Source organism: Arvicanthis niloticus, chromosome 8, assembly GCF_011762505.2.
Source record: "Arvicanthis niloticus isolate mArvNil1 chromosome 8, mArvNil1.pat.X, whole genome shotgun sequence".
NCBI classification, from domain to species: Eukaryota; Metazoa; Chordata; class Mammalia; order Rodentia; family Muridae; genus Arvicanthis; species Arvicanthis niloticus.
In genome coordinates, this window is record NC_047665.1 from 16,906,269 (window position 1) to 16,931,371 (window position 25,103).

Genomic DNA, 25,103 nt, shown 5'->3' on the forward strand with positions numbered 1-25,103 from the left:
AATTTAAAATATTAAAGGTGGTTATTTTCCTTGTGGAGGCTGCTGATTACTTTTAGGCGGGCATGTTAGTGTTGGCTGGGCTGGAGGTCGGAGGCTGGATCTTTAGTTATCTGTTACTCAGACTCGAGAAGAGAAGGAAGCTGATTGAGGCATTGGGGATGAAGAAGGGAGCACACTTCCACCATTTTCTGGTGGAAACATTAAACATTAAACATTAAAACATATTTAATTAACCAAGTATGTAGGTCACATGACTAATCCTGGACCTTACAACAGAGTCCTCTGTGAACGGAACCCAGTTAACTTAGTCCTATCTGTGAGCTGTATCTCTAGATACTTACTAATGACTGCCTTTGGTGGAAATCAGTCAGTGACCCCAAAGAGAATAAAACATGCCTGCTTTAGCCAGAGCCTGTGGTTTCTTCCACTCTCAGGAACTTTGCAGGCATCATTCTGAGCATAGGAGGGGCAGCATGCTTCCGAATCCCAGACACAGCTGCCCTGGAGCATGGGTGAGCTGTGTCATCCTGGGATGTGTGGATATTTCAGATTTCTCCCGTAAGCCAGGAGAATGTGAGCCTCTGCATTTTTTCAGCTTAAGTATGATTATAACAGGTCACCACGGTTTCCAAACGCAAGGTTAACCACATCTAACCACGAGCCTGGCTTTGTACTTCAGCATCCAAGCAAGTATCAGTAGTCAGAGATGGACGCAGAACTCGTGGTCTATTTTGGAAACCCATCGCTCTGGAAGCTGCCGGCGGCAGCTCTCTCAAAATATGGAGCAATACTCTCTGCACAGCTGAATCCAGCATCTAATCCCAAGGGGCTGCAAAATTAGAAGTTACTCAGCTATTCTTTTCCTCTTCACGTCAGAGCTTCTGATTCCATTGCAGTTGAAGGGGGTGGGGGGTGGGAAAGGAAGGAGGGAGTTAATTGAATCCTTTACATAATCTTCTTGCAGGGGAACCGGGTATCTCTTAGGTGGGTGATGGCCATTTGATGAAAGACCCTCCAATCTTTTAATAGCTGCCCATCTGTTGAGTTATCTTGGTTCCCTGTTAGTCACTCGCCAAACATTATCACCATGGACCTAGTCTCTGATAGCAGGGAAATGCATCTGCTTTGTTAGCCAGCTTCTCAAACCACCTCTGGCTCTCCCCCCACCGGGGCAAGCTGTTTTGGGAGAGCCTGTTAAATTTCACACTTGGGACTGCCTTCTCAGCCTGAGGCTTAATCAGACTCCTCAACTGGTTCCAGTCTCAAGCTATCTAATAGTGAGTGTCACACACACGTTGAAAGACAGCAGGACTCAGCCTATCAACTTCAGGGCGAGGCAGATTGCTGTGGAATGTGGTCTAAAAGCCACTCAGATGCCACTTCATATAAAATCAGTAAGTCTTGTCACAGCCTCTAATGAGACCAAAACAGGGCATGAGGAGACTACAAGGATACCTCTAGGTTTAAAATTTAGGAGCACCCTGTAAGAGACACTTAACAGCAAACAAAAGAAAGGAGACACTGGGGTCCACATTAGCTTGCCCAGGGTGACTGATGGAGTCTGAGGCAGCCATGTACTCTCCTCAAACTTTCTCAGTCTCTCTACATTTGACCTCAGCTGCTGTACAGACCTTCAAGACTAAGCATAGCCAGAGAGTCTCCACATTCCAGCCCATTTGCCTTGGCATTTCAAAACACATCTTGCCAACTTTTGACAGGAGCTGGGAATTAAGGAGGCTCAGGAGAGGGAGGCATTGAGTTGTTGCCATGGCTGATGGGAACTTGAGGGTCTGGTGAGGAATGCAGTCTGAGAAAGGGAGACATACAGGAGAGTTTGGACAGGAGGTCAGTGGAACAGGGTGAGGGGGCAAATTAGCTAGGTGACAGATAGTCTAAGAATCAGAAGTGGAACAGGAGGCCAGATTTACAACCGAAGACTCAAGAGTCTGGGTCAGATGGTGTAGCTCAAACATGTCTTTCCAAAATTCTAGCCACCCTGTTCCTGTAGAAGGGATCCTATAGGTGAGTCTCTACTGCCTATAGCACATCAGACCAGAGGAAAACGTGGTCACATTCTTACATTTTACACTTTTACATTTTTAACAATTAAATTAATTACTATTTATGGATGTTTTGCCTGCATGTATGTCTATGTACCATGTGCGTGCCTGATGCCCACAGAGGCTAGAAGAGGTCATTGGACCACCTAGGACTGGAGTTGCAGACATCTGTGAGTTTCCACGGGAGTGCCAAGACGAACGCAAGCCCTTGGGAAGAGCAGCCAGTGCTCTTAACCACTGAGCTGTTCTTCCATCCCCTTGAAGATTTGTTTTAAGGAACTGTATGTGAGGGTCATTTATGTCTTAAAACAAGGACAAACAAACAAAACAGAGCCTCAATAGGTAGACCTGGTTGGCCTGGGAATCTTCACGTAGACCAGGCTGGTCTTCAGCTAGCTCTGTAGCCAAGTCTGGCTTTGATCAGCTAATGTTCCACCTCCTGAAGTTACTACAAACACGCACCACTTTGCCCACACTTGACATCGATCTTAATTCCTTGTGTATGAATTTTTGAAGTATCTCTTGAGGTTAATTATGATGGGAAACCCACCTTAATGTGTCATTACTTTTCTTATTTAAAACTTCCCCTTCGCTTTTTCTTTACCATCCCCGCCCCTCCCCCCCCATCTCTGTTTTCTCTTTTAGATGACATAGCACAATTACAGGACACAGTATGGGAACTCAGTATTATGTTATGATTGAATCAGTATAGTTAGCCTTTCCATCCACTTACACAGCAATCCTGTGTGTGTGTGTGTGTGTGTGTGTGTGTGTGTACATGAGCGTACATGTGTGTATCTTCAAGCTCCCCTCTTAGTTCTTTATGAATTATATAATAGGTTGTGGTAATATATAGTTACTGTACTGTGTTACAGAACACTGAAACTTACTGTTCCTCAGACATGTCTGTACCCATTACACCACAACTCCCTTTCCCTCCCCAACTCTCTCTAGCTTCTTTCTAGTCACCAACATTCAGCTCTCTCCTTCTTCGATATCAGTATTTTTAGGTCCCACATGGGTCTGAGAACATGGGGTTTTGTCTTGGGGTGTCTGGATTATTTCACTTGTTATCATTTCTTCCTATCCCATCCATTTTGGCACGGGCGATGGGTCTTTACTCATTTAATAGCTGAATAATAGTCCTGGAGTATATGCCTACTCCTCGATTCCTTCATTCAGTCGCCTATAAATATGTGCCTTTGTTGACTTCACATGTCACCTCATTTTCCTTTTGTAAAGTTTAACTTTTGCCTTTATCAAGGTAGGAGGTTCACAGAATCCAAAGGGTATCTTGTGATGTATATACCGTAGACTGTTTAGCCCATGTTAAACTAATCCACATCTTCACATACTTATTTCATCATGGCAGAAATACGATTTTTCTTCCACCTTTCTGTAAAACTTAGTATGCAATTCTTACAAAAATACAATAGCTTCCAGTTTGTATCTTTTCATTTGGAGAGATAATCATTTTCAAATCACTCTGGCAATATTTTTCAGAGAATTATCTCTTCATCTCCAAGTAATATGATTTCATCATAATCTTGTCTGGTGTTCTTCCATTTTAAGGCATTATCCATTGAGTTCCACCAGAGCACATCTGTATGTTAAATTTATTTATCTATTTGTTTGGGACAGGTTCTCACTCTATAACCCAGGCTTGCCTAGCAATCACAACATAGTCCAAGATGGCTTCCAATTCTCAATCTTCCTGTCTCTCTGCTTCCCTAAGATTGTGACTGCAGGTGTGTATCAGCCTTCGAAGCCTACACAGTTCCCCGTGTCTCATCTTTTTAATGGTGTGCTGTTACAATTCATGGCGAGTCACATCTGACTTCTAAGGGCCACTCTGATTATCTGCTGGCTCATCTAGTTTCTTAAAGCTATTTTTAACAGTGTCTTGGTTTTTCATTTTTTTGTTTTCTCGCTCCTTTTTTCACTTTATCCTTTCCTTTCCTTTTTGTTCTTTGTCTTCTGAGACAAGAGTCTTGTTATGTAGCCCAGGCTAGCCTCAAACTTTGGGTCCTCTTCCTTAGTTTCCTGAGAACTGAGTTTATAGGTGTGTGCCACCACTTCTGGCTAGCTCTTGGTTTTGTAGGAGCTTAAAAAAAAGACCCATCTTTCTGCTCTTCTTCCAGCTGTGTGAGTCTCCACTCAGCAGAGCCCAGCACAGTGGACAGTCTCCATGTGTTTCTTCCAGGGTGATCCTTCTCTCATCTGGATGATGGCTCTGTAGCCACGTTGTTCATCTGTGACCTGGCATCTGGTGTCACCTTCTTCTATGATATTCCTTCCTATCTTCCTATGCTGTATGGTATCTTTGTCTTGAGTTTATAAATTAAAAAAAACAAAAACAAAAACAAAAAACCTAGGGTTCAAATTTTTCCCATAACCCTTGTGTGCTCTCCCATTGACTTTATTCCAACAATAAAGAGACCTAGAATAAAGACATATTTCCTATAACCAGTGTGTGCTCTCCTTTTGACTGTATTGTAACAACAAAGAGACCCAGAATAAAGAACTATTTCCTGTAACCAGTATGTGCTGTCCCATAGACTGTATTGCAACAACAGAGACCCAGAACAAAGAAACATTTTCCTAGGAGAAAAGATCAGTACTGCTGTTTTCTCTTCCTAATCCTTTTGAAGAGCCCATTCTCAAAGTACTGATACTTTGTCCCTAATACGGTCAGATTCTGTGTCTACTACGGTGCAGTCCATGTGTAAAACACCTAAAGAGAATGCATTCCTGTGTGCTTTTTCCATTTCAAATCCCCGTAAAAGGAGAGGTCTACACACTTATGGGCATTTCACAGAGTTTGTTCTCACGTTCAGCTGGGAAAGCACAGAGGGATTTTGAGGTTGGAATTGGTTCTCTGGCTCTTGTTAGCTGGGGCATTGTGATGGTTCATCTTTATGGTGAATTCGATGGATTTGGAATCATCTAGAAGATACAACTCTTGCCATGTCTGAGCAGTAAAGGCTCATTCTGATATGGCTGAGTCTTGAGCTGAATAAAAGGGAAAAAGATGCTGAGTACCAGAGGTCCTCTCCCCCTGCTTCCTGACCCGTCCACATGTAACAAGCTGCCTCACACACCTACTGCCATGCCTCTCACAATGGTGATCTGTCCTCACTCAAACCACTAGCCAAAATAAGGCCTTCCTCCTGTAAGTGCTTTCTATCAGCTATTTTATAGCAGCAGTGAGGAAAGTAACTAAAAAAAGGAGCTCTGGGGGAATGTACTTAACATTGGTTACTATGTCAGTACCCATTTATAGGTGTGCTGGAAACAAACACACAGACCCTGGAACATAGACAGATGAACAGGCTAGCCAAGGTTAGTAAGACAGTCCATATCTTAGCCGGAAGAGTTACAATATATGTTACAATTTATTACAAGAGTTACAATATGTGTGGTGTTAAGGGATCAATGAGAAAGTGTGGCTAATGGAGGAGATTTTAAAAAATATTTTTTTTCCTGTCCCTTTACTTATTCTTCTAATATTTATCCCATACAGGTCTATACAAGGTCTGATCCTGCTTAGCTCTGAGAGCACAGAACATCAGGCATCTTCAGATTGGTAAGGCTGAAGACTTCTTCCAATATTAAAAAAAAAAAATGTTTCGGACCTATTTCTTTTATTTTATATAGATGAGCCTTTTGTCTGTATGTATGTATGTACATCATGTGCATCCAATGCCCGTGTAAGTGAGAAGAGGGTTTCAGACTTCCTGGAACTGGAGTTACAGATAGCTGTAAACCATCATGTGGGTGCTGGGAATTGAACTCAGAACCTCTGGAAGAGCAGCAATTGATTTAAACTGCTGAGCCATCTCTCTAGCCCCTTCTTCTGACATTTCTATACAAGATTTTCTCTATTGATGTGTATTGATTACCATAAAATGAAAGGCTTGCCATGTGACTGGATTTTTCATCACACATTTTCCTAATAAATATTTTTCACAATGACTCTTTAACATTTAAGTAATCCTTCACAGGGACTGAGGATATGGCTCAGTAGGTAAAGTATATGCCTTGCAAACACATGGTGAATTAAGTCCTCAAAACCTATGTAAAAAAATCCAGGTGTGCTGGGTGGTACGCGCTTGTAATCTCAGTTCTAGAGAGTTGGGACCAGGCTGGTTCCCAGGATTTATTGACTAGATAGAGTTCTAGGCCAATGAGAGACTTTGTCTCAAAAAAAAAAAAAAATAGTGTGTGACATCTGAGGAATGGCACCAGAGATTGTCCCCTGACATCCAAATGCACCTGTACAAGTGTGTATCTGCACACAGGAACACACAGAGAAACACACACACATAGGAACATACAGATACACAGAAGAAAACACAGGAGCACACACACACACACACAAAGGAATACACATGCAGGAACACACACAGAGACATACGCACAGACATAATACAGACATACACACAGACATAATACAGACATACACATAGGAATACACACACACACACACACACACACACACACACACACACACACAGCACAAAGAAGTCAAGCAAGGATAATTTGGGAAAAGAACCCTCCATCTTCCCCCACAGCTCACCCAAGTTGTCTCTGCTTAGTGGAGAAGGGTCTGTTGAGCCTTCCCTCCACTCATTCCCACCAGTGCTAAGGACAGCTGTCATGGTTGCTCTGAACACTGCTACCCCACAGCAACATGCAAATGGTGTGAGCCCAGAAGAACTGGTCTATGTGTCCAGTTTGCATCCTTAGCAGCTGTAAGATACCCTGCCCAACAAACACAGCCCTTGTGCTGACTTTTCCCTTAGCACATGTCCACCCTGCCTCCCAAGGACCCGGGCAGCATGCTTTGCCTGAGCTGAGGCTGAGCTTGCTTTTCTCCGTCCTCCCACTAAGTCCAGCATGGTGCCATAGACCTAGAGAAGTCTATAAATATTTTTGATTGACTAATGAATTGGCTTCCATTCGCTGCTTTTTGCTTGCTGCCTACTCTCTGGCACAGTCCCAGATCAGGCTGGAAGCCAGATTTTTCACAGGAGAAATTTCCATTTCAAAGTGGGTGCAAGATTAGTCTTTCCTGGGTGGAACCACAGTGGCTTCCATGATTAAATGTATATGTTTGCTCTCACCAAAGGCAAACATCTTTTTTTTTTTTCCTTTAGGATATCAATAAAAAAAAAATACATATAGTTTATGTTGTTCAAAGAGTTTTGTAAAATCTTCACAGCAAATTTTTAAAATGATTAAAGAAGGAAGTTGCTTTGGTGGTGTTTTCATGTTCATAGAGGAGAGTGAGGTCTTTAGGGTTTCCTGAAAGCCAGTTCAATGTTCCTACTCCTAGGCCAAAGATGGAGAAGCAATCATGGTGAGAGAGTCTTTAGTGATTCTCTCTCTCACACATCCTCTGTGTGTGTGTGTGTGTGTGTGTGTGTGTATGACCAGGGATGTATGTGTGTATGTGTGTGTGTGTGTGTGTGTGTTTGTGAATGTAGTAGCCAAGGGTCAACCTCAGGTGCCACCCTTCAGGAAATGTACGCTTGACTTTTGAGTGTGTTGCGGGTATGTGGTTGTGAGCCCATGTCATTTAGGAAGACAGAGGAAGTGGCTGGGTGGCTTGCTCTATCTCTCTTACTCCCTTGAGACAAGTTTTCTCAACCTGGGACTAGACTGGGAGCCAACAATGCAGTAATGCCTTGTTTCCGCCCTCCCCAGTGCTGAGGTTACAGGTGTTCTTGGCCACGCTCATCTTTTGAGTGGGATTTGAAGAAAGTCCTCAAAGCTTGCACGGCAAGCACTCTGGCTCACTAAGCCGTCCCCACAGCCCCCACATCACATTTCTGAGACAGGCTCTCTAACTTGGCCTAGAGCTCATGGGTTCCGTCTGCCTCCACCTCGCCAGCACTGGGGTAGATTACAAACATGTGCCACCCAGCCCAGCTTTTCTTCCTGGGTTCTGAGAATTAAAGTTGGGGCTTACACTTGCACAGCAAGCACCTTAGAGGCTGCATCCTCTCCCCAGCCCCCCTTGGTGGTTCCCTGAAACATGGTCAAATCCATAGGTTTCTGTGCTCCTGAACCTAAGAGTAAACAGGAAATAGACACAAAGTAGTAGGAAGCTGAAGACTGTAGTGGGATATTTTTCCTGAAAGTTGGGAGGAGCTAAGGTGGGAGGAGTAAGGAGAGGAAGATGAGGAGTAAGTAGAGAAAGAGAAGGAAGAGGAGGAGCTAGGGGAGAGAGACCAGAGAGAGGGGAACATGGAAGCTGATGTGCGTGTGTCTCTAGCAATCAAAGGTAGTTGCTATATCTAGGTTGGGTTACACCTCTGATTGTGTGGGCATCTTGTTACTGAGCATTACCAAACATAGAAAGCCTTTGGGTAATCTAAGCATTAGAGTCTCATTTGTGCCAAGCCCACGTGGATGGTGGGATGGTCTGGGCTAAGCCCAGCCTTGTGGAGACAGTGTGGAAGATTGGCAAAGCCATTTCCCACACTGGCATCTTGTGGGTGGCAGGGCCAATGTCTCTGACCGCCTGAGTGGACGACCCAAGCTAAACAGTGGCAATATGCTGCCTGTGCTCCTGGCGCAGCCCTTCCTGTCTCTTTTCCTTTTGGTATCTACCACTCACTCCTGCACTGAGCATCATTCTGTCACATCCCTGAAGCAGGAAGGGCAAATGCTCATGGACTCAAAGTCCTCAAACTGTGAGCCAAACAAGCCTTTCTTCTTTATAAACTGCGTGCCAAGGGCATTTTAAGACTATGACGTAAAGCTGACGCACAAAGCCGCCATTCTTCTTCTTACTTCAAAGAAGATTCGGTGATATAATCAAAACAAAGATTAGAGAGTTATGTCAGTGAGGGAAAGGGCATGCTAAAATTTTTATAAAACTATAGAAAATATCCCGAGATCCTGGGTAACCTAGGAGTTCATCTGCTGCCTCGGCTACTATCCCACTGATGAGCGAGAAGGTAGACTTTCCAGTGAGACTTTCCAATGCTACATCTATCTCCTACAGTACCCCTTGAGGTCTAGAGAGACCCCCAGCAACACGGAGATAGCTCAGCCCTTTTTGGACGCGAGTTATCCTATTCTCCATCCTTCTTGTGGTGGTGCTGCTGTGCTCCAAGAATCCTGGCACCACTGGTCTCATCCCCCAACCAAGTCTTCCAGGGCCCTTCACCCCCCTTAGGGTATGGACTTCCTGTTTTCTCCACCAATGCTGAGCAGAGCACAGAGTACATACAGTGATTATCTCGCCAGTTCACATTTCCTCCTTGGGACAGGTTCAGTCACCCAAATCAATGCCTGTTGGTTTATAGAGTAAGCCATTCTTTGAACTGGGACCTCTGGCTATAAGATGCTAAGTTCTGTCATGTGATACAGCGGGGTGGGGGTGGGGAAGCATCACAGGGATCAGAGAATCCTTTAGACACAGTCCCTTTATCGGCAACCCACCTACCTATGGAAATCTGGTGGATGATTAACTGTGCTTCGAAACTAATGTCCCTGAAATAGCTGGAAGCCAGGAGTTCTTCATAGAGTAAGAGGAACTATAAGAAAATTCTAGACCTAAAATAAAACAAACCCTACAATAACAAAAGACAAAAGTCCATTGGGTAAGCTTGACGGCAGGATGGAGATGGCCAAGGACGGTACCTTGAACTTGATACAGATCCTGTTTAATATGAAGAACAGAAGGAACAAGACATTGAAGAAAAAGAAAGGAGTTTGAGAGATCTGTAGGAGGACACTAAGGGTCTAATATGAGTGTGACTGAAGTCCTGTGAGAGGAGAAAGAGGCTGAGGTAGAAAGCCTAATTTTTGAAACAAGAGCACCCAGTCCTGGTGGCTCACATATGTAATTATAGAGTTGGGAGGCAAGCTGAGGCAGGAGGATAACTATTTATTTTGAGGCTACCTTAGATTACATAGTGAGTTCCAAACCAGCCTGGACTGCAGAATCTCAAGACAGAAAAAAAAAAAAAAAAAAAAAAAAAAAAAAAAAAAGAAAAAGAAAAAAAAAAAAGAAAAAAGAAAAATGGGGAAAGAAAAAATTCACTAAATATTTTACAAACTTAGAATGGAAGACAAATTTATAGTTCTGAATGCACACACACACGCACACACACACACACACACACACACACACACACACACACACACAAACTGAGTCCCTCCAGAGAGAAGAAAAATAAAGATAAACAAGTGAATAAATAATTGCCAAGGGAGAAAAGGAAGGAGGGAAGAATGTGTGACGAACTATGATGATTGCTCTTTGAGAGGTGTAAGAAACACCAAGACTGTTAGTTGTTAAATATCTCCCTTAAATCAGCAGCAAAAGGGGTTAATCAGTACATGGTTCAGTCACAGTGAAAGATGTCCTCATAGTAACACGCCTGCTGAAAACACATTATTAATGAACAACACGTAAACAAGCCCGCCTCCAAGCAGTCACAAACCTCCATTTGTAACTCTGTAAAACTTCATTTTCTCACTAAACTTATGTTTCGGTTCTGTTTGTCCTACAAGGGATTGTTTTAATTTTCTATATGCTCTGTTTTAATGTCTCCTACTGGGTACCTGACCATAGTTTGCTGTATCAAAAATAATGGCATGAAGGAAGGAGAGATGGCTCAGGGGTTCAGGCATTGGATGCTCTTCTAGAGGACCCAGGTTTGAGTCCCAGCACCCACGTAGCAGCTCACAAACATTTGAACTCCAATCCCAGAGGATCTGATGCTCTCTCTTGGCCTTTTTGGACACTGTAAGCACACTGTAAGCAGACAGAGCACAGATCCATGTAGGCAAAATACCCACATGCATAAAATGAAATAATTTTAAAAAGCTACGTAAGCTTAAATGTTTATTAAATGATCAAAATGTTTTTAAAAATTTCTTCTGACATCATTGTTGCTATTACATGACATCTTTGTCCCTAGTATGTGATATTACTGTTGCTATTATATGACATCATTGTCCCTAGTGACACCATTGTTGCTATTATATGACATCATTGCCCCTAGTATGTGACATCATTGTTGTTATTATAATTCCTACAATCCAACTTCTCAAAAACAACCCACAAACACTACAGATTTTGGCACGTGATTACTAAATATAATTCAAAAGTATTTTTGGGAAATCCACCTCTTTTGATAAGTTTGATTATCTATTTTATGACTATGTATGAGTGGACCTATTATTAAAGTGAGGAAGTCAAAGCAGCAATTTTGTTTGTTTGTTTTTCCATCAATGTAATACTTAAATAAAGAGTTGGGAACAGATGAGAAATGTTGTTACCGAATGTCACTCAAAACCTCTCCCAGGAGACATGAGAAGCATGTCAGGGTGGTAAAATATTAAAAATATTTGAATCATCAGTGTCAGGATAAATAGGGACATATAAGTCTAGTAAATACTGTAACTATTCTTCCTTCTAGGTTATTTCAGCTGCCCCTTATTTTTTTTTTATTTTAGGTTATTTTATATCTTTGTAGATGCAGAAGTTAACTTGCTAAACAAAAGATAGTAGGAACAATTGCAACAATGTACTTATTGGTTACAGATTCGTAAAAACAAGTGCATCACCAACACTTTTCCCCTGGGAAGTTCCTGTGGCCTCCCCTGCCTATGGAAGATGTGAGTTTTACATTATGAAAAATAAAACCATTCTTGCATTATGAATCACATCTTTTAAACTGCCCAAAAGATCTTTCTGGTTATTTAAGGAGCTTATAAGTGTTCAGTATTATTTGTGTGATAGTTGCTTTTTTATTCTTAAGTTCACCTTTTGACGTCACTGTACAACTGTCTAGCTTTAAGATTTGCATCAGTTTTACTTATTTTTTTTTTTTTTACATCAGTTGATCAGGTGTGCAAGCTGCAGCATGTCTGCGGGACACAGAGGACAGCTTTCGTGAGTTGCTTCTCCCTCGCCATGTGGATTCCAAACATGGAACTGAGGTCCCCAGGATTGGTGGTAAACACCTTTATTCACCAGTGAGCCACCCCGGCTACATTGTTTTTGAAGAAAGCCGTAGAGCACACATGATGCATAGATATGAGGATCCCCATGTTGGAATAAGAATCACTCAATATTCCCATCCATAAAACTAAGCAAACATTCACAAATGCAGCTCTTTTCCTCTTCCTGCCCACTAGGTTTCCACATCCCTGAACAGAACTAGTTACTAAAACGGGTCAGAGATAGAACTCCTACTAACATGGATATTAAGATGAGCAATTAGAAAGCTTCTCATAAGAGGAGAAGAGGATTATGGGAAATAAGATGAGATGGTGCGACTGTCTCCATCGCAGGCCCACCAGCAGGAAGATTCATCTTGGGAAAAAGTACATATGGACGATGACGAGAATTCAGATGTTTATTCTTTTAAAACACCCATGCTTGGGACCTTAAGGAAGATTTCTCTGCATGTGGTCCAGGTGCACAGTTTGAGGACTGCTAAAATAAGAATCATAAAGACAAGTTTCCCTCTACAGTGTTGACGTGATTTCTACTTATAAAGCCCAAATTGAAATTGAATTTTTCACTGGAGCTTTGTCAGGATTCAGGGCTTTTAGGAGGTGATTATGTTACAAGGTAGGGGGCACACTCATGACCAAAGGGTGTGGGGGAATCCTCGTGACCAGAGTGTATGGGGCATGCTCATGATAGATGGATATTTTTTGAGATTGGTTTAAGTCTTGGGGAATGAAGTCTTGAGGGACAAGGTTAGTCCCTCACATGCTTAGCCACACCCCTGCCCACTTCTATATTATTCACTGACACAGCATGAAGTCTTTGTTGGGTGTAACCACCTGGTCCCAAGTACCCTGCAACAAGGTCTATGAGTCAAAACAATCTCTTTTCTTCATTACTTACTCAGCCTCAGATATTTTAAAACAGTGGCACAAAATGCACTAAGAAACACCCCTAATTCTATCCTATCTGAGGGTCTTTCGATTTAGCAAGTCTCATTTGAACATTTTTAGTTACTAAAGTCGTTTAACTAGGTCATCACTCACTCTCCCTTTAGAAAGACACTGGAGGAATCAGAGTCCTATTCAAGAGACCATTCTGAAGACAGAATGCAGGACATGAAGGGATGTCCAGAGCAGGAACTTGGGAAGCTCTCAAGTATCCATCAATTCCCAAAGGTTCAACTCCAAACACAAGTAGTTGTAGAGTACACAACTCAACATATGGATTTTCAACAACAAATAACAATGGTTTCCAAACTGATGTTTCAATAGAAGCTGGTGCAGAGAAGATGCCTATTTAACTCGTTTGTGGAAAATCGAATTGGCCCCTTGCAATGGTGACTACTGAGTGTGTCAGTCTGACTGGGTATGGTGGCATCATCTAGGAGACAAATCTCCTGATACATCTCTGAGGGAGTTTCTAGATTGGGTTAAGTGAGGAAGAAAGACTCACCGTCAATGTGGTTGGTACCACCGAGGAGGCTGCGGTTTTAGACTGACTAAAAGAAAGCCCACTGAGCACCGACATTGATCTCTCCTAGCCTCCCAGCTGGGTGAGCAATGTGACCATCTCTTCCCACTGTGCTGTCCTCACCTCAATAAGCTGAATCCTTAAACTGTGATCCAAGTAAAATCTTTCTTAAGTTGTATCATTTGGTTATTTTGTTACAGAGTTTTAAGACTAGGGGAGTCTTGTGTTTGTATTTGGGAGTAGAGAGAAAAAAAAATACAAAAACTACAGTTAGTTTTCTTGATGTGGCCCCAGCCTGATTGATTCCTGTTGCTAGATAGTGAAAAGAAGTTTATCTCATATGAACCAGAGAGTCAACTGTGAATAGAAGCCAAACAGAAAAGAAGATAGGGAATTGGGATACCATCTCAAGTACAGAGCCTTTGCAAGCACACCAAGCTGAGATAACAGCTTCTTCTATTCAGCGACGTTCATTCTTGACCCCAGTGACAGCCTACCAGTCACTCAGCAGAGCAAATAAATCTCCAGCGAATCCCAGAATGTCTCCGGATTCCTGCGTGCTATCACACGAGTAATGCACGATTTTCTCTCCAAATTAAGAGAGGTTTTTTTTTTTTTTTTTTTTTTTTTTTTTTTGATAATCTCAGTTTGTTTACAGCATGGACTTTAAATTCTGAGCAGCTGGAGGCCCACAGGAGCCTCAAACTTTCCCTGACTTATCCTGCCATCCGGCAGGTGTGAAAGTTTAAAAAGCAAGGCCAGTCTCTCCTTCTCTGCTCATTTGAGAGGTCAGCACAAAGCCAGGACTGTTAGATGTACATCTAGTTTGTAGCTAGCGTACCCGAAAACTGCTCAAAAAGAAGCAAAGGCTCTCCTTCTGGTTCTGCAACTTCGCTGTCTCTTCTTATGCAGGACTGAATAGTGAAAAGGGGTGGGGGAAACCCTGTCAAATAATTTCTTAGTGAAAGAAGCCATGCTTTTCCCAAGTAAGAAAACAATTTATAGAGAAAAATATAAAGCAATCTCCCCCTCCCCCCAGTCGTAAACCTCATATAACAAAAGGCCAGTCTTAGGGGACTGCACTCACTTATGTGCTGAGATGTCTCCTCACCGCCATTTGAGAATCGCAATGTTGAAATGTTTCTTTATTTCAGTTCTTATGATTAGACTTTAAATAGATTGAAAGCCAGTATCTTGGTATTAGCTTGGGCTGGAGGAAAAAAATAAACTGGGCATATGTGTCAGTGGCACGCCACTAAAATTTGTAGCACAGGGCTGGCTGGGGAGATAACTTAGTTCACAAAATGCACAGTTTGGAAGCATTAGAACCTGAGCCCAGCATGTTCAGAACCTATGTCAAAAATCCAAACGTGATGCCAGGCACTTGTAATCTCAGAGTTGGCAAGACAGAGCCAGGTGGGTCCCTGAAGCTACCTGACCAGCCTGCCTAGCCTAGTGAGTGGGTAAAGTTCCAGGCCAATGAGAAACCCTGTCTCACACAAAATATGAATGCTGTTTAAAAACAATATCTGAGGCTTCTGTTTGTCTTCCGAATTTGCATGTGGTTTGTACACATATGTGAATGTTGGGGGTTGGTCTGGTGCTGCATATACAAATGCTAACTTCTGAACCCCAAGATCTGGTTGCCTTCAGACAAGTGAATTCTCACATATACTGGCCTTTGTTGTGTAAACCTTGCTTTCCTATTTAAAGCTATTTTCTGAAAAAAAGTGGCTACAGCCAATTACTAGAGAGAATAGAGGTAGGTGGGGCTTCAGTTATTGGGCTAGAAGTCACAGGGAGGGTCCATGAGGAGAAGAAGAGAGAAGAGGGAAAAGAAGAGAATGAGAAGGATGATGAAGAAGAAGAAAGATGAGAGAGAACAGGAGGCCTCCATTAGACACAATGGACCAGGAGCATGTGGCCAAGTAAAATGGCCCCCAAGGACAGACAGAAGGAGCAAAAATAACCCGGATGAAACTCAGACTGCAAGTACTTGGAGCTCAGCTGAGAAGTAGCCAGTCTAGCATTGAAAAAACAGATTAGGGGTAATTTGCCCAATAATTTTGCTAAAGCTGAATAAATAAATCTTAGTCCCAGTCTCATTCATTTGGAAGATAGCCGGGGACAGGGATAAATATTTTACACTACATGTGAACATGTACCACACACACACACACACACACACACACACACACACACACACACTGTACACAGTCACTCATATGGAAACGGTCTCCAAAACAGCATTCTTGGTAAAGGGGAATCTGGGAAACAGCCTGTAGACTGAAGAAGGACCACAGGGATTAAGAAACATTTGTCGAAGATCCCAATGTGACAATACAGGTTACTCTTAAAAGGGTAAGGATGAGTTTTAAGAAAATGAGACTCAGCAGGCTGTGCTAGCACACACCTGCAAAGCCAGTTTTTGGGAGACAGAGGCAGGGGGATCACGAGTTCAAGGCCAGTCTCAACTCCATAGGGACTGCAAACCTACCCTAGGGTACCTGAGAAGCTGTCTCAAAAAACCAACAAATAAGAACAAAACAACCAGCCAACCAACGAATGAACAGAAAGCGACGGAGAAGAAAACTGTGAGACTATGTTTAAAATAGACAAAAGACTAAAAGGATCTCTAAGAGAGTTGTTTGGGATCTCACGCTAGGTCAATTCAACTATTTTGATAACACTCGCAGATTTGGGCAACTATCACTGATTTTAGAACCTTTCATCAGCTCAAAAAAAAAGCTGGGCCATGGAGAAAAAGGAGAGAAAAATCTGTGAGGAACAAATATCCCTGGGGTTGGCGGAGCTGCTGTGAAACACAGCCCTCTGGACAGGACAAGATGGCTCTACTCATGTACTCATGGCAGCCGTGGTTGTTGAACAAGGTGGAGGCGGTCTTCATTCTAGCATGAGGCCCTATTCCTAACTGAGAAGCTATTGACAGTGGATGGCTCCGAGAGGGAAGGAAAGTCAGTTTTCCTTAAGGCAGGAGTGAAAGGTGAATGCGGTCAAATACATTGCAATCATATATGAAATTTTTAAGAAGTAATAAAAAATATTATATTTAAAAATGAACTGAGAAGCCAGTGGCAATGTCCCACAGCCTTTATCCCAGCATTGGAGGCACAGGTAGGTGGATCTCTGAGTTCAAGGCTAGCCTGGTCTACAAAGGAAGTTCCGGGACAGCCAGAGCTATGCAGAGAAACCTTGTCTCAAAAAACCCATAAAATAGAAGACACGCCGTACTCTATTCACCTCCCCATCCTAATCAATAGTAACTGATCCATCTGTCCATAAAGATTTCTTGGAAACAGTTCCCCAGGAGTGGATTCATGCATTATGTGGTCTTTTGTGACTGGCTTCTTTCACTTAGCAGGGTGCTATCAAGGTTCATACATGTAGCATTGTCATAGTACAGCACCCCTTTCTGTGTGCACACATAAGTACACACAGAAGTCAGAGGTCAATGTCAGATGTCTTCCTCATTCACTATCCACTTTTTTTTTTTTTTGAGACAGGGTCTCTCACTATATCTGCTTCCCCACTGCTGGGATTCCATGCACAAGCCACTTCTCCAGGTTTTTATGTGGGTGCTGAGGTTCAAAGTCAAGTTTTCATGACTGAGCAGCAAGCACTGGGCCACTTCCCCAGCTCTGCCTTTCTTTTTGATCTATCCCATTGCACGGATGGATCATATCAGTACATGGGCTTCCCCCACTCCCCGAGGTGTTTCCATCTCTCAGCTGTTAGCACCAGTGAGCCTTGGTGTGTATAGCTTTTCTGGTTCCTTTTTAAATTTAGTTTTTGGATGCAGGACTGAGATTTGAACCAAAGGCCTTGAGCGTGATGCACAAATGCCCTTCTGATGAGCTATACTGCCGGCCCCGTGTATAGGTGTCTTTTGCCACCACTGTTTCTGCATTTCTCTTGAATGTAGACTTACAGTGGAATTGCGAGGTCATACGGCAACTCGGCGTTTAACTGAAGGAACCAGGACTTTTAAAATTAAACACATCCTTTTATATTCCCATCAGCAGCCTTTGAGGACTGCAGTTCCTTCTCACTCTCGCCAACACTTGGGGGTGATCTGCTGTTTTAATTACAGTCACACTAGTCAGTCTGCCGTGCAATTTCACTGTGGTTTTGATTTGTAATTACCTGATGGATAAGGATGTTGGGCATTTATTTTTTATGGCTTTAATGGCCATTCATCTGTTTTCCTTGGCATGCTTTGATATTAGACTATCTTTTTATTAACAAATTAGAAAGGCTGTTTATACATTGTGGATCTGAATCTCTTGTCACATATATGATCATATATACATGGTATTATATATATATGATCACACACATATATTACATTTTGAGAATTACCTTTTCACAACTCTTTTGGTCTCAAGCCTACATCTACTCTTGACAGTAAGTTCACAGTTGCTCCCTTAAATCTGATGCTCGTAACTTACCTAGGATATTCTGATATATAATACAAAATTGATGAATCGAGGCTAAAACTAAACCTTGGAATAAAGATATATGTTAGGAGATAGTCAAAACAAAATAAAACACCATTGTGTCAAAAGAAAGTTACTGTTGTTCTTGTGAGTATTTAATTTTGGGGCATAATTCAGCAGTTGGAGAATCTAGCCATCAGAGACTCTTGCCCAAGGTGGGAAGGTGCTCTCTGCTGTCAGGAGGAGAAAAAATTCAATCAATCAATCAAACAAACAAAACAAAACTACTTCTCTTCTGTTTCCTTCAGCCCTCTTCCTCTGCACTAAGTGTGTACATGTATGTAGGCCTGTGTTTGTGTGTGTTTGTGTGTGTTTGTGTGTGCTTGCATGCCTGTGAGTATGGGTTGTGGTATGTGTGTATGTCTATGTGGTGTGTGGGTATGCTTGCATGTGTGTGAGTGCAAGTTTGTGGTGTGTGTGTGCCTGTGTGTGTGGTAGAGGAGAAAAATTGCTACTGGTGAAAATCAACTAAACTTCAAATTTCTTATCTATTAACACAATGAAACTCGATGGTTCCATTCCTCTCCATATTCTCCTCGGCCACGTTCGATTTACAAGAGCCAAGCTGAGCTGTGACTAAGCCACCCTTGAGGGTTACAAAGCCTCTTATTTACCAGCTAGCTCTTTACCCAGGAAGTTAGGGAACCCCATACTCTGTCATACCAACAAGCTAAACAATGCCTTGTGGGAAATCCTACTTCCGGCTTGCAAAACTGGTTGGTCACTGCCATTTCTCACAGTCAGCTTCTTTCTTTTTTTTCTCCTCTTCATCCTTGAGCCTCACTGGATCCTAACTTTATTAAGGATTTTCACATTTGAGGATTTGTGGAGAAATAAGTCTTTTCTTGAAAAATAAAAATAATAAAAAGAAAGGTGCAGTCTTGTCAAGATACTGTGCTCAAGCTGCAAGCGATCGATTTAATTCTTTCCACCAGTTTTCTGTATCTGCTTTCAGTCCCTAACCAGGCCGAGTTGTCTGAACTACCCGAACCCCTTCTGGCCCTCAGCAGGCTTGTATTTGAACCCCAGCAAACAGAAATCACTCCAAAGATGAGACACCACTGTTACCTTCCACAAAGTGGTCCCAGCTACGCCAGCAAGACTTCTGAGACACTTTCCTTAGGTGTGGCGGTGCCTACCAGTAATCCAGCACTCAGACGACTGAAGCAGGAGGATTGTGAGTTTGAAGTCAGCCTGGGCTAATGGCGAGTTCCTGACCAGCCTGGGCACAGAATAAGACTGCCTCACAGAAGCAAACGAGCAGACCTGTAATCTCAACTCTGAAGTAGAATGGTTGTTAACAGTTTGAGGTCAGCCTGGAGTTCATGGTGAGGCTCTGTCTACCAACAAACCAAGCAGCCAAACGAACAGGCAGTGCTCTTTCTGCAAGCAATTCTGAAAACCTAGGTTTTGTTTGCTTGTTTCTGCCTTCTCCTGACTACACAGGCAAAGACCCAAATCTTGTCTGCACAAAGTTCACCTCTACTTGGTAAACTTTTTAGACCTAATTCTAAACACACGTCCTGAACGTCCTAAAAGCACAAACTCACATAAAGAACGCCTGGATTCCGACATGACTAAATGCACAGTCTCCTTGTGGTGTTGATGTGAATAAATATTCTCATATGCATGGTGGACTATCAGCCTAAAGATGACGACAAGATTGCTGATGTCACAAACAAGCCCCTATGGGGCAGTCAGAGAGCCGCGCCGCGGGGTACCGTTTTCAGAACAGTCCCTTCAAAGCATCAGTTGCGTTTGCATTTTTTAGAAGTGACTCATGGCCTCAAGTCAGATTCTGCAGAGAAGCCAGGTCCCTTTTTTCCTTCGAGCACCTTCGGATTGAGGTAGCATTGGCAAGATCCATTTCAATGACATCCACCCTGGAACCCTTGGGAGGTTCAGAGCAGAGCAGTGGAGAGACCCCTCGAAGTTAGACCTGCCTAGGGTGCGGTGGGTGGCCCTTCAGATCAATACTCGCGGTCCTCAGCGCCAGGCGAGCAGCTGAAGCTCTGGGCTGCGCTGACCTAGATGAGGACTGCCCCCGCGCCGGGATCCCCGCATCCCAGGTCCTCACTTCCCTTGTCCTTGCATCTGGGTGGACTCAGATCCCTGAGTCCGCTTCGCCTTTCTTCCCCGCGTCCCGGACATCTCCCAACCTACCCGGGGCGCTCAACTTGCAAGCGCCGGCCTCGGGGTGCCCGGCGCCCAGGCAAGCCCCCCATTCTTCCTCCCTTCCCTCGCGCCCCCAGCCTGACCTGCTGTAGAGCCCAGGTCCGGGCTTCGGTGATGCAAAATCGGCTCCGGCCACTCGCGCCCTCCTCCCGCAGGCCCTGTGCTGCCTCCGCCTCCCCCCGCCTGCACGGGAGCCGGAGTCGGTCACGCTGCTCGCGGGGAGAGTCGCCCGCGGCTTCCGGCAGCTCCAAATACAGACGCGCACGGGAGGGGCCGGGAGCACCCAGCCGAGGGCGGGGGTGGCAAGGAAGGGAGCAGAGAGGAGGCACAGATGGGCCGTGGGAGAAGAGAGCTAGGAGGGCAGAGGCGATTGCTGGTGCAAGCAGGAAATGCCTTCGCCTCCTCTTACAGGTTTGCGAAGAAGAGTTCTGAAAAGGTCTGGCAGCCCCTGGAGGGGATTGGGGGTTGGAGGTTGGGGGATGAAGGGGATACACAGTGACCTGCACAAAGAGAGGGATTGTGGGGTAGACTCGAATGTCCTCCAACTCAAAGAAAAGGATAAAGGGGTGCAGATGTATCTATCTCTTCGGTTAGATTGCAGATATGGGACAAGTAACTTATATACAGAAACTTTAAAAAGTCATCTGATTATTTAGAAACGAATAGAACCCTGGCCAACCTACTTCAGCAACTGTTTACTGGCAGACACTGCTCCTTATTCTATATGTATGTATGGTCTATGCTTACAAAACTGGGAGCGTTTCTCCGGTTGGCATAATTAGACAGAGAGGATTGATTTTCGATTTTCATCGGAGTCTGGAATACTGGACCTGAAGCTCTTCCCTGAACGAATGTCAGAGGGAAAACTACAAACGAAAGGGAGGGGGAGAGAGAAATGTAGTACCTTATTTTCTTTTGTTTAATTTTTGAAAAAAGTGTCTCAGTACAAAGTCCTAGCTGACCTGGGACTTGCTATGTAGACCAGGCTGTTCTTAAACTCATAGACATCCTCCTGCCTCTGCCTTCAGAGTGCTGTGGTTAAGGGTGTATACCACCATGCCTGGCCCTACAGATAATCTAAAGTCAAACTTTCAAAATAGTGTGGTAAAGGGGATTCTGGTAAAGCCAATGTTCCCTATTGTCTTAGTTAGGGTTTTATTGCTGTGAACAGACACCATGACCACAGCAACTCTTATAAAAGAAAATATTTAATTGTGGGCATCAGTTCAGACAATTAGTCCGTTATAATCATGGCATGAAGCCTGGTGGCATGCAGGTAGACATGGTGCTGAAGAAGCATCTTGATCTCCAGGGAGCAAAAGGAGACTGTACACCACACTGGGCACAACTTGAGCATAAGACACCTCAAAGCCAACCTCTACTGTGACTCATTTGCATCAACAAGGCCACACCTACTCCAGCAAGGCCACACCTCCTAATAGTGCCACTCCCTATGGACCTATGGGGGCCAGTTACATTGAAACTACCACATCTGTCAATATTAAAATCACATTTAACTCAGCTCTGTGTGTTATCAAAAGCTCACAACTGTGAAGCCATTCCTAGCAGGCGCCTCTTCACTCTCTTTTGTCTGGAGTAAAGGGAAGCCTATTTATTATTCATTCTGACACACGTGCTTTGAATGAACACACATACATAAATATACTGGGCTTTTGACACAAGGATATAGGCCAGGCTGGCATAAAACTCTCAGTCCCTAAACTCACGGCATTCCTCCTGCTTCCACCTCCTAAATGCTGAGATTACAGGCATGCATCATACCTGTGATGCACCAGCTTCCACAGTTATCCACAGAACACTTCTTTTTACTTAATCCAGCTGTCCTTCTGTGTCTGGGGAAATGGTCCCAGGGCCTGCTGCAGATAGCAAAATCTGAAGATGTGCAAGACTGCTGTATAAAATGGCAGTGTTTGCACACTTCTGCAACCTTCTTGCATGCTGATCATGTCCAGGTGGCTTACAGTACCCAATGCAATATAAATGCCCTGCAAATAGCGCATCGCGATGTATTGTTTGTGTGTGGTGGTCAAAGACAAGAATGACTGAAGCATGTTTGGCATGTTCAACCTTATCCCTAATGTCTGTTCTTTCTTACATTCTGGGAATCTCAATATAGTAGATGACTCCAGCACCTTGAAACTCAGCCTGGAGGAAGGAAGATATCTCAGTTGGTAAAGTGCTAATCTTGCAAGTTTGAGAATCAAAGCATGCTCTTCAGGCCTCACATACAATGTGGGGTGTGGTTGTGCACACTTCTAATCTCAGGGCTGGGAAGGCAGAACATGCAGATCCCTGGTGTCTGCTGGCCAGCCAGACTAGTCTCCTTGTACAACCTCAGGCCAGTGAGAGAAGCCTTGTCTCAGAGCATGAATATCTCCTGAGGAACAAAGCCTCTGACCTCCATAATAACCACGCACACACATGCATCTGCACATGTGTGAACACACACACACACACACACACACACACACACACACACACACACACACACATCTAAGCTTCTGTGGCTTCTAGGATCTCCTGAGATCTTGTCGTATGCTGCAACAGAGCTCCTGAAACTGGGTGATTTGACTACATGCCCATTTGATAGTTTATAAACAATAGAAATATATTTCTCAGAGTTCCAGAGGTGGGGAAGTGTAAGACCGGTAGACTAGTAGTTTGCCTGCAAGCTGGCACCCTTGCCCACATGGTAGAGGGCAGAAGGGCAAGGCAAAAAAGGGATAGATGAATGCCTGCTCATGGTTGAGGAGGAAAATCCATGAGCGTTCCTCAAAGCCTGTTTTTTTTTTTTTTTTTTAAATAAAAATGTTACTATCTGTATTTATTTTGTGTGGTGTGTACTTGCATGCGTGTGTCATAGCACACACACAGAGGTCAGAAGACAATTGTAGGAGTTGGTTTGTTTGTTTGTTTTTCTCTCTACTACACGAGGCCCAGGGATGGAGCTCAGGGTTACAGATTTGGCAGCAAGCACCTTTGTCTATTGAACTATATGCCTCCTGCCCATCTCTTTGTATGAGCACTGATCCCAACCCAGAAAGCCAGGGAACTCAGGATTCCCCGCCTCTTCATCATCTCTCACACTTTAATATTCTGGCATCTGATATTTTGAAAGGCATGAACATTCAACCCTGGCAGGTTCTTATGCACCTATGTGTGTGACTGATTTGCAGGTTGCTGACCCCTGTTGAATTTGCTTGGTGAGAAATTCTCCCCTCCTAGGCGTGTATTAAATGGAGAACAACTCTCAGCTAAGAAGCAATCGTGATGGCTCACGGAGACAGAGAGGGCCCCTGCATTCCTGAGTGTTCCTTGAAATGAATCTATTCTAGGTGACCAGATCACTCTGTGATTCCTGTTCTACCCTCATGTTCTACTAAGATCAGAGACTGAGCCACTGGCCTTGGGTGTTTGATCACAGTCTCTTTTGTTTCATTGGCAGGGTCTCTCCCTGGCAAATAAAAACATGCAATGAACATGGTGTTCCTCCTCACAGCTTTTCCTGGTCCCCAAGGAGGCCAAGAAGATGACGTGGTCCTCCAATAACATGCCTTTTCTAGAGCTGAAAGACCAAAAGAGCATGTTGCCAGTGTACTACAGGGCTTCATGTTTTATTTTAACAAATTCCCAGTGGAAAATTACCAGTAGGCATTTATACCAGCAGATGCCTTGAGAACATTTGTTCTACAAATAGTTGATGTTATACTGTGCTCCTCACATCTCGGGTACCCAGAATGCAACATTGTAAGCAAGATGAGTACCAGTGCCATCCATCTCTACAGCTTCAACATCCCAGGATCCAACCACCTTCAGGTTTACAATATCTGAAAATAAAAAACTATGTAGGAGACATGCACAATTTTTATTCTTGTCATTAATCTTTAAGCAATCCAATATGATGGTTTCTGTGAGTTTTCATTGACTAGGTACTAGAAGTAGAACACAAGGATGCCAGTGGGGGGGAGAGAGAGAGAGAGAGAGAGAGAGAGAGAGAGAGAGAGAGAGAGAGAGAGAGGAAGAAGAAGAAGGAGGAGGAGGAGGAGGAGGAGGAGGAGGAGGAGGAGGAGAGAGAGGGAGAGAGAGGGAGAGAGAGAGACTTTCAAAGATGTCCAGATTGTCATTAACCTCTTGATCTAAAGTAATCCCCACCCCAGTCTCCCAGCTAGTGACTGTGGTCCACAGTGTGATGTTGCATGTAGGCTGAGACCTCACTCAACAGAGCAGCTGTGTTGTACAGTGGAGCTTGCCGAAGTCATGTCGCTTGCACTTCACATCTATCTCCCTGTGTCCTTCACTATCATCTGCACACTCACTCTCCTTGGCTCCAGATCACTCACTGACTAGATATGTCACACAAAATGCTTGAGTATCAGAGGACACCATCTTCCTTTTCCAGTGTGATGATCCTGTGTCATCACATTGATGGTTCTATCCACCCCCAGATGGTTTGAGTTGGGGAAGGCGATGGTGCAGAAGTGGGATGGATGGACTAGGAACAGGAAGCGTTGGCAATGGACTTCCTCAGGCCCCACAGATGCTAAATATGACACTTTCCATTCTTGTGAGCAGGGATTCTGAGCTTGGGACCTCTGGCTAGGTTTCAAAGAATACTTTTAGAAACCAGACATAGAGCTGCATTCTCATAGTACCAGAATTCAGGATGTAGAGGTATGGGGATTATCACAAGTTACAGGCCAAGAAGGACTCCAAGGTAAGATCTTATTTCAAAAAATAGAAGAAAGGGAGTTTTAAACCTTTAGTAGTCATTATAAATGTTTAGGGAGTAAAATGTGACATGTCAAGTCATGAACAGTGTAGTGGTCAGTCATATTGGAATGACTTGTGTGTCAGCACAGACATCGGCCATTTTTTAAT

The 25,103-nt window shown here is 43.7% G+C and overlaps 1 protein-coding gene across 2 annotated transcripts in view; it reads right to left on the bottom strand.

The window, feature by feature from the left end:
• Cap2 (cyclase associated actin cytoskeleton regulatory protein 2) overlaps positions 1 to 20,464 on the bottom strand; it is a 142,150-nt gene extending 121,686 nt beyond the window's left edge. Inside the window, exon 1 of one of the 2 annotated variants that reach the window (XM_034510850.2) lies at positions 20,288 to 20,464. The gene's annotated coding sequence lies outside the window, so the exon portion shown is untranslated. Of the gene's footprint in view, positions 1 to 19,097; positions 19,239 to 20,287 lie in introns of those variants that run through there. The other variant, XM_034510851.2, reaches the window with a different exon arrangement.
• Between the last annotated feature and the right edge of the window lie 4,639 nt (positions 20,465 to 25,103).